The 8581-nt window shown below is 39.8% G+C and overlaps 1 pseudogene; it reads right to left on the minus strand.

Moving 5' to 3' along the window:
• Positions 1-8022: 8022 nt before the first annotated feature.
• On the minus strand, positions 8023-8141 carry LOC129408443 (5S ribosomal RNA; annotated as a pseudogene).
• Between the last annotated feature and the right edge of the window lie 440 nt (positions 8142-8581).

Raw genomic sequence — 8581 nt, forward strand, 5'->3', positions numbered from 1 at the left:
TTTCCCACATCAGCCCAAAACATGCAACAACCTCCTGTTAAGGTAGTCCAGACTAAGCCTAGCTCATGATCTGGAGATGGGTACTGTTAAGAGTAATTTTCACTAATATATTACACTGCATGAATTTTTGTAAGCCATGTAATAATGACTAATGACTATAATGAAGTGTTTGTTTAATTCACACATGTTATTAGTACATATTATTAGTCTGTCTACATCTCCAAAGCTCAAAATGCTCTGCTCCACCTTGTGATGTCATGAAGCAGTAGTTTTCAAGTGAACAGCTACTTTTACTTTCAAAAGACATTGGAAATTCCAGGGCTGAAATGATCCAAATGAAGGTGTATGGAGTTTAAAAACACAGTGGAGCTCTTCCTGTATTACCACATGACTTCACAAGGTGGAGCAGAGCATTTTGAGCTTTAGAGACGTAGACAGACTAATAATGAAGGATTACTCAAACATATGCAAATGAAACACACTTCCGAGTATGTAGTTTTAAAGCTCTCAAGAGTCAGTTTTGTGTAATATAGGACCTTTGATGCCACATAAACTGTTCAGCCTTTCTTAAAATATATTCTGGTGTAAAGTGTGAAAATATTTTTAGGCTTCGCACAAGGTTAATATCAAAATTATTTTCAAATCTCCCATTACCCATTTGGAGTCCTGACGCACCAGTCGAGGAGCACTGGTCACTGACTCGGCCTCATTTGTACTCATCATAATTATCATCATTTTCATTTCCTAATAGCTTAATATCCTACAAATGACTCCGGGGTCTGGGAGTGTTTTTGCTTGCTTGCTTTGCCATCCCACTGACCAGGTTCTATTGACAGAGTAATTAGCTGAAGATTTAAAATAACCTTTAGAAAAAAACCTTTACAAATTGTGTGCTGCTTGTTATTCAGCCAATTATACACTCTTTAGGATCAGGTTTTTACAGGCTCCATTTTGACTACTTTGCTGTCATGTCAAAGCACTCACTCTGAAATCAATCAACGGAGATGGTAGAGTAAAGAAAAGATGTGCTCAAATAAGAGTGACATTACTTCAAAATAACGTTACTCAAGTAGAAGTATAAAAGTATTTGGGAAAACTACTACTCAAGTAAGAATAACGGTCAGATGTATAATTTGAAGAACAAAACTGTTAGCCTGATTCATCAGTCGGTTTCACTTTGTAGAAACTGTCTAACCGTGCAGCATTAGGGATCGCCCGACAGTAGGTGGGTACTTTTTTTCATTTACCCAATTGCTGCTATTTCGTCGTGATGTCTGTAATGTGTAACTAACAAGGTTAACTGGTATATTAAGCTTTTCCCAAATCCTGTAGGAAGAAGGGCAATAACGTCTTTCCCCTTGATAAAATTCACCAGACATTCTCTTTGTTCCAGTTATAAATCCCTCGATCTCGGGAATCGTTGACAAAACAGAATATATGGCTCTTCGCTGACTGGCTGCTGCCCAGACTCACACTTCTGTGGTTCTTGCAAACCATCTAGTGTATTCTGATTCCTGACCTGGAGAGAAATGAAATTGAGTGAAGGCACTAGCTGGTGCCAGCCTGGCTACAAAACTGTAAGTAATGCACACAATCTCGTCTTTTCCAAGAATAGACACACACACACTCACAAACTACTCACATCTTAAGGAGCAATGCAAGAAACATAAATGCTCAAATCGTTTCATATTGTCAATATAAAGCTTTTGTCACATGTAGACTGACTCACACCAAAACAGTCACCAAAACTTTTACTCAAGTGAGAGTAAAAAACTAGTAGGAGAAAAGTATCCTGCTAGAAAAGTACTCTCAGTTATTTGTAACTGTGTACTACCCACCTCTGCCAATCAATATACTCAGAAAATATATTACAAAACTATGAGCAGTTTCTTAAATGCTCAGGTGCTAACTACTGCAACTACTGTGCAAATGTACCCTATAGTTTCATTTGATTCTATTGATCATTTAATCACCTAAATTGACTTTAGTAACTATTAATAAGAAATAGAAATAAAAGTCTCATTTAATCTCAACTCAAACTTCAAAATTTGTCAAACAATTAAATTAGTCTGAGGGCTTAGGCCAGGGAACAATGTGTTTCGAAATGGGCCTTTGTTACTTTATTTAATACATTGTGTGATTACACTTTGTTTGAGCACAAAACAAAATTAATTAAATGAGTGTGACTTTTCACTTTTGTAAAATAGAAAGAATAAATAATAAGAGCACAAGTTTGAGTTTTTAAAGGCCCCATATTACGCTATTTTCTCATCTAGTAATGATTTTGTGTCACAAACAGACCTGGAGTTGTGTTTTGTTTCATTCACACATGTTTAACACACAAACCCTGCATATTTAGGCTGAGTTCTTCTCTCAAACTAAAAACACAAGACGTCCAACCTGTGGTGTCATGTGGTAATAAAAGAAAGGCTCCACTGTGTTTTTAAACTCCCTCACCTTCAATAGAATGATCTGGATGATTTCAGCCCTGGAATTGTCCATCTCTGCTGAACAAAGAGCAAAGGGTGGCTGTTAACTTTGCAGAATTTTGAGCTTTGGAGATGTAAACCACCATGTAGTGAAATTTTACATTTGCTGCATAGTCTTAGCAAGAACATCTCCAATTCACTGTGGACATTTCTCTGTGTTTAACTCTGCCGTAATCCAACTATTACAGAACTTGTCCTTCTTTATCGTTATCATTCGTCTCACATAAGCGATCTGGTATACTATGCTCATCTCATTTTATCTCAGCCAGCTTGTCTCCAGGCTGTCCTTCTTATAGCTCCTATTTAAACCTCCTTGTGTGGAAGTACAGTCAGACTTGAATAGGCAATTCTAACGCGCAGTGTTGAGTATTCAAGTTCCCCCGGGTCCTGGACTGACAGTAAATAAACTCCTGGCTCTCTCTACATCTCTAGGACTCGTCAGGACAGCACTTATTTTCTCTAACACACCATGGTAACTTCTGAGTATTCTGTCATGGAGTACACCCTCAGGACACATTTTAGTGCAAAATGTCAATTGTCATGTCTTTATTGATAATTTGCAGTGACAATGCACACACCAGCAAAAAGGAAGGAACGGAATGGATTTAACGGCACATTTTCAGGAGCCTGTGATCAATACGAGTGTTCAGAAAGATTGATTAAGAGCGCAAAGCAGCTCACCTGTTGTATAGTCAACTAAGTCAGTTTTATGGCCAAATTGTGTTCAAATAAAACTCAGATTAAACTCTAACTTGGATTACAGAGCTTCAGACCCCAGGGAACGTCGATGACATCAGCTGCAAAGTATCAACAGATTTATTCCTGTCTCTTCTTTTCACCACCACCTCCTCGTCTCATCAAAGTGCATCTGTCTTCTCGCTGTGTACCGCATTAGCTTAAAGCATAATACAACCATCACATCTCTCTCCCTCCTGTCAGGACCCATACTGCTCAAGACCAGCGTCCTAACACAGATCACATAAGACATTGACATTCCCAACACAGTGTAATGAATGGAGTTAATTACCACTGCCAGCCTGCGTGTGCGAGCGGTGAGAGATGGGGTCATTTTGGTGTTGTTTGGCTGGTCACTCGGAGCGCTCCAGGACCAGAGGGGCTTGTGTGGAGAAAAGGTCAGACGTCCAGTCCTGACAGAGGTACGTGAGCCCACCGTGGAGCAGGGCATTTCAGCTGGGCCCGCCGCATATCGAGAGACACCACACGCAGAAGCTCCATAAAAAGAAGTACGAGTCAAGTCTAATGGGGGTGTGGTGCTAACTGTAGTAGGCGTCTCTCTGGCTGAAGCTCTGTTAAGGCTTTATGTTCTTAGACAAGTCTCTTCACACAATAATGTTACAGTCACAATCAGTCACTCAATCTTTTCCTACAAAAATGTAACACAAACTGCTTTACAGTGATAAAAAACAATGCCACCTTTGCCTCCAACCACCCACCCAGCCCCCACATCTGCCCGACCCCACACAACCAAACAACCCAGACACACACACACACACAAACATGCACAGACAGTGTTGGGAAGGTTACTTTTAAAATGTATTCCCCTACAGATTACAGATTACATACCCCAAAATGTAGTTTGTAACATAATCCATAAAGTTATTTAAGGTGAGTAATGTAATCTGAATACTTTAGATTACTTGATTTGCCATAGAGTAGCAAAGACTCGGACATCTTCACATAAGATGTTTTGTTTGCTAAAAGAAAATAAAAAGCCCAAACTTTACTTAACCAAATTAAAAATATTATTGATAGAAGAGAAAGAGACATGGTCCGCACGGCATGGTTTAGTCCTGTTAAATCCTGTTTTAGTCCTGTTTTAGTCCTTGTTTAGTCATGATTTAGTCCCGGTTTAGACCTGATTTTAGTCCTGGTTTTAGTCCTGATTTAGTCCTGATTTAGTCCTGGTTTAGTTCTGGTTTAGATCTAGTTTAGACCTGGTTTTAGACCTGGTTTAGACCTGATTTGGACCTGGTTTGGACTGGTTTGGACCTGGGTTTAGACCTGGTTTAGACCTGGTTTAGTGTCTGGCAATGAGTGGAATTACAGAACAAAAGGATATAGCCCAAATTGTGAAAACAGGAAAATACCGCCGTGTAATCCATTTATTTCAACAAAGTAACTGTAATCCAATTACCACTCTTTGAAACAGTAACTGTAACTGAATACAATTACTCATAATTTGTACTCTGTAACTCCGGTACATGTAATCTGTTACTCCCCAACATTGTGCACAGACACTCACAGACATACACAAATACATGAAACTACACCTAATAAAATGTGAGGCTGAACACAGGCGAAACACCAGGAGCAGAAGCCGTCCTCCGCCACCAAGAACCGACACCAGGGCCCAGGGGACAGATGAGGACCGAGCATTATCCCTCCACCAGGACACAGGGCCCAGGGGAGAGATGAGGCTCAGGCACCATCCTTCCACCAGGAGCCGACAGCACAGACCCGACAGCCGCAGCCGACCACCGCGCCCGTGCAAAGAGAAAGAAAACACTGGAAATCCCAAAAATTATAAAGGAAAATTAGTTAAAGCTGGTAGTGCCTAAAATAAATAAATATAGTAAAATATGTGTAATTAAAACAAGTATAAAATTTCAATCAATAGCTAATCTAAAAAGGAAAGTCTTGAGCCTACTCTTAAAAAACATAAACATTCTCTGAAGCCCTGAAGTCGTCCGGTAGGCTGTTCCATAGATGAGGGACTGGAAAGACGCCTCTCCGTGAGTGTGTGTCCAGACTTTGGGAATGACAAGGAGCCTGCTGCCGGAGGAGCACAGGGTTTGCCAAAGTTCGTAGGGTAAAAGCAGTTCTGAAAGATAAGAATGCCCAAGACCGTTAAGACCTTTAAAAACCAGTAAACGAACTTTAAAATCGATCCTGAAACACAAGCACCACAGCATTATCCAACAGTTTTTCAGTTAGTCACATTCATCTTTATTTTTAAAAATTTAACTCTTAAACAGGGCCAAGAACATTCATATTGATCAGACTTCTGTGTTGTTGAATCCATTTTGTAATATTTCTTGAGTTTTTTTGAGTATTAAAACCTTTTGATAGTGTTTGCTCATGAGCACTTTGTGTCTCCATTGTAACTGCTGAACAATCCTCCATAGATATATTATGTATGTCGAACACCCCCAGCATGATGTCACTGAAAAATAGTATAATAAAGTCGCTTATTCAGTTCTGTTGGTGTTTCTACCACCTGCTTGACGCCCTGGAGATGTTATTGCTTTGCCAGACATGTTCCACAATCTAACATTAAACTCCCCCATATTATGTTATGTTATGTTCTAGGGATGTAACAATAACCAAAATATCGTGGTATTGTATCGTCAAAAGTCTCACAATAATATCGTGGACCGTCACAATATATCGAATTACAAGTTCGTTTGCTTAAATGCATGGTTTTATAGTAGCAACAGCTTATAAACATTGTGAACTACATATCCCATGATTCATTTCAGTGCAAACGACACGAAGATATATGTTTTTTACTTGAATTCTTGGGATTATGACAGTAATAATTCACACTAAAATCTTGTCAAGGTATTTTAAAAGCAGCAACAAGTCCTATCTACAATTGGATTAGCCTTTCCAAAATATCACAATAAATATCCGTGAGATGCATATCGTTATAATATCGTACCGAGAGATTTGGATATTGTTACATCCTTATTATGTTATAATTTGGACATCTTACATCGGTATATTCATCTACAACATCAAGAAACACATTCGCTGACTTTCACATTAGAAAACTGTGATGCCCTTTGGGAGCAGATGTCGCAGTAAACGTCGTCACAACAAAGAGCTGTGAAGTTGTCAGCCTCTCTGATGGATAGCTGCAGATCACACTAGCGAGCAGCAGATCTTTTTCATTTGTACCAAAATGTGACATTGCCAAATCCTTTGTGTGTCACAGATTAAGAAAATACAAGTGGAGAAAAAAGTAACTTCACAGAGCAGTGGGCGTACGCTGGTGGCAGTGAAAACAGGAATTGATCAGCAAAATGATGCCTTATGTTCAATAAGCGATTAAAGACTACTCAAATGTGTACGAATCACTTCAAATACAACTTCAGGTGGGTAAATGGTGAGGGGTTAAAAGCTCAATAAAGTGGATTTTGCTGAATAGGTCTGCTTTGAATGTAAGACTGTGGTTAATGATAGTCGTATTTGTCAGTCTGGCAGAGCATATTGTTGTCATAGCAGCCGCATCTTAAAATGGTATAGCACATCAAGACCTGCATCGAACCATTAATATATGATGTGGTGTTATAAAAGAGGCCATTTCATCGACTAAAGAGTGAGAGCAGAATGTTGTGATGCACTTTGGATGACTTCTAAACTTTTATAATAATGTAAGTGTGATGGAGGCAACGTATGACACATCACTGTATGCACTGTAGACTAGATCTCTGATTTTCAAACAGTGAGTCTTGAGGGACTGCCAGCTGTGTTTGAAGAAAAAATACAATTTACTTGGAAAGTCAAATTGTATTACGCTCTTTTCTGATCTATGTTATAGTAAGTAAGTGAGTTTTTTATTCATATACCGCTTTTCACAGACATATGTCATAAAGAGGTTTTACAGAGCATTATTCATTCACTCCATACCCAGTGATGGCAAGTTACTATGGCTACGTTCAGACTGCAGGGCTTAATGCTCAATTCCGATTTTTTTGTGAAATCTGATGTTTTTTTGAGGTCGTTCACATTTCCAATTAAATGCGACTTGCATGTGAACTCCAGTGTGAATGTTAAACGGCCCAAAAGTGTCCCGCATGTGAACTGGAGGACACGATGACGTCAACTGCAGTGAGCGTGCTCTGTGTTTACGGAAGTTGTCCAAATATGGACACGAGCATTGAGCACCTGGCGATTTTAAAGTTCCTCTCATATCGGAGCCAGAACATGTACAACTTACTTGTTTTAAGGAGGAGATTGAGAAGGAGAAGGACGAGGTTTTTGGCCATGGCGTTTTGTGGGGCAGTGGCAGCAACGTCCGTTGAAAGGAAGGTGTGGATGAGGAGACGTAGCCAAGACTGGGGAGTGGTGATGTGCTTCACTTCAGTGACATGGAGTTCATTAACAATTTTTGCCTACTTCAGTGCAGAATAGTGACATTTGTGTCTTGTTGATAACGTGTAGGTCGGATGAATGCGCTTTGGCCGTTCAGATTGAAGTCACATGTCAAAAGATCGGATATGTATCGGTTTCAGGAGCACATATCCAAGTGGCCTTGGTCGCATTTGAAAAATCAGATCTGTGTCATTCAGACTGTCATTAAAAGATCAGATACAGGTCACATAGGGGCCAAAAAAATCTGACTTGGGTCACTTCAGGCTGCAGTCTGAACGTAGCCTTATTGTAGCCACAGCTGCCAATCGGCGCCATTCCTTCGACCACCACCATCACTCACACACACACCACTTTGATACTAGGCAATGTGGGTGAAGTGCCTTGCCTAAGGACACAACACAACTTTTTTTTTTCTGACTGGTGCCCCCCTGATTTTCCCAGAGGCCTCCCATCCAAGTACTAACCAGGCCCGGCCTTGCTTAGCTTCTGAGATCTGACGGGATCAGGCTTAGACATGGAGGTAAGGCCACACATAGTGTGGTTTACTCATCAAGAACATGCCTGGAGTTGTGTTTTTTATTATTTTTTTCATCAACACATAAACCCTGCATATTTAGGCTGAGTTCTTCTCTCAAACTGAAAACACTCTGTTCCACCTTGTGATGTCATATGGTAATACAGGAATTGCTCCACTGTGTTTTTAAATGACACAGAGCTTCACCAGATATCATTTGGATAATTTCAGCCCTGCAAGTCTCTGAGCTTAAGGTAAAAGGTCACTGCTAATGTGAAAATTACCATGACACAAGGTGGAACTGAGAATTTTGACATTTGAAGATGTAGACAGAATAATAATAAAGGGTTACTCAAACAAATGGAAATGAAACAAAACACAGCTCTGTTTATGTTTGTGAGGAGGTAACAACATTATAACATGGCCACAAGAGTCAGTTTTGCATAAGCAGTAAACTATG

The sequence above is a fragment of the Boleophthalmus pectinirostris genome, unplaced genomic scaffold, assembly GCF_026225935.1.
Source record: "Boleophthalmus pectinirostris isolate CB_2022bp ecotype Guang Dong unplaced genomic scaffold, ASM2622593v1 HiC_scaffold_16, whole genome shotgun sequence".
Classification (NCBI taxonomy): domain Eukaryota; kingdom Metazoa; phylum Chordata; class Actinopteri; order Gobiiformes; family Gobiidae; genus Boleophthalmus; species Boleophthalmus pectinirostris.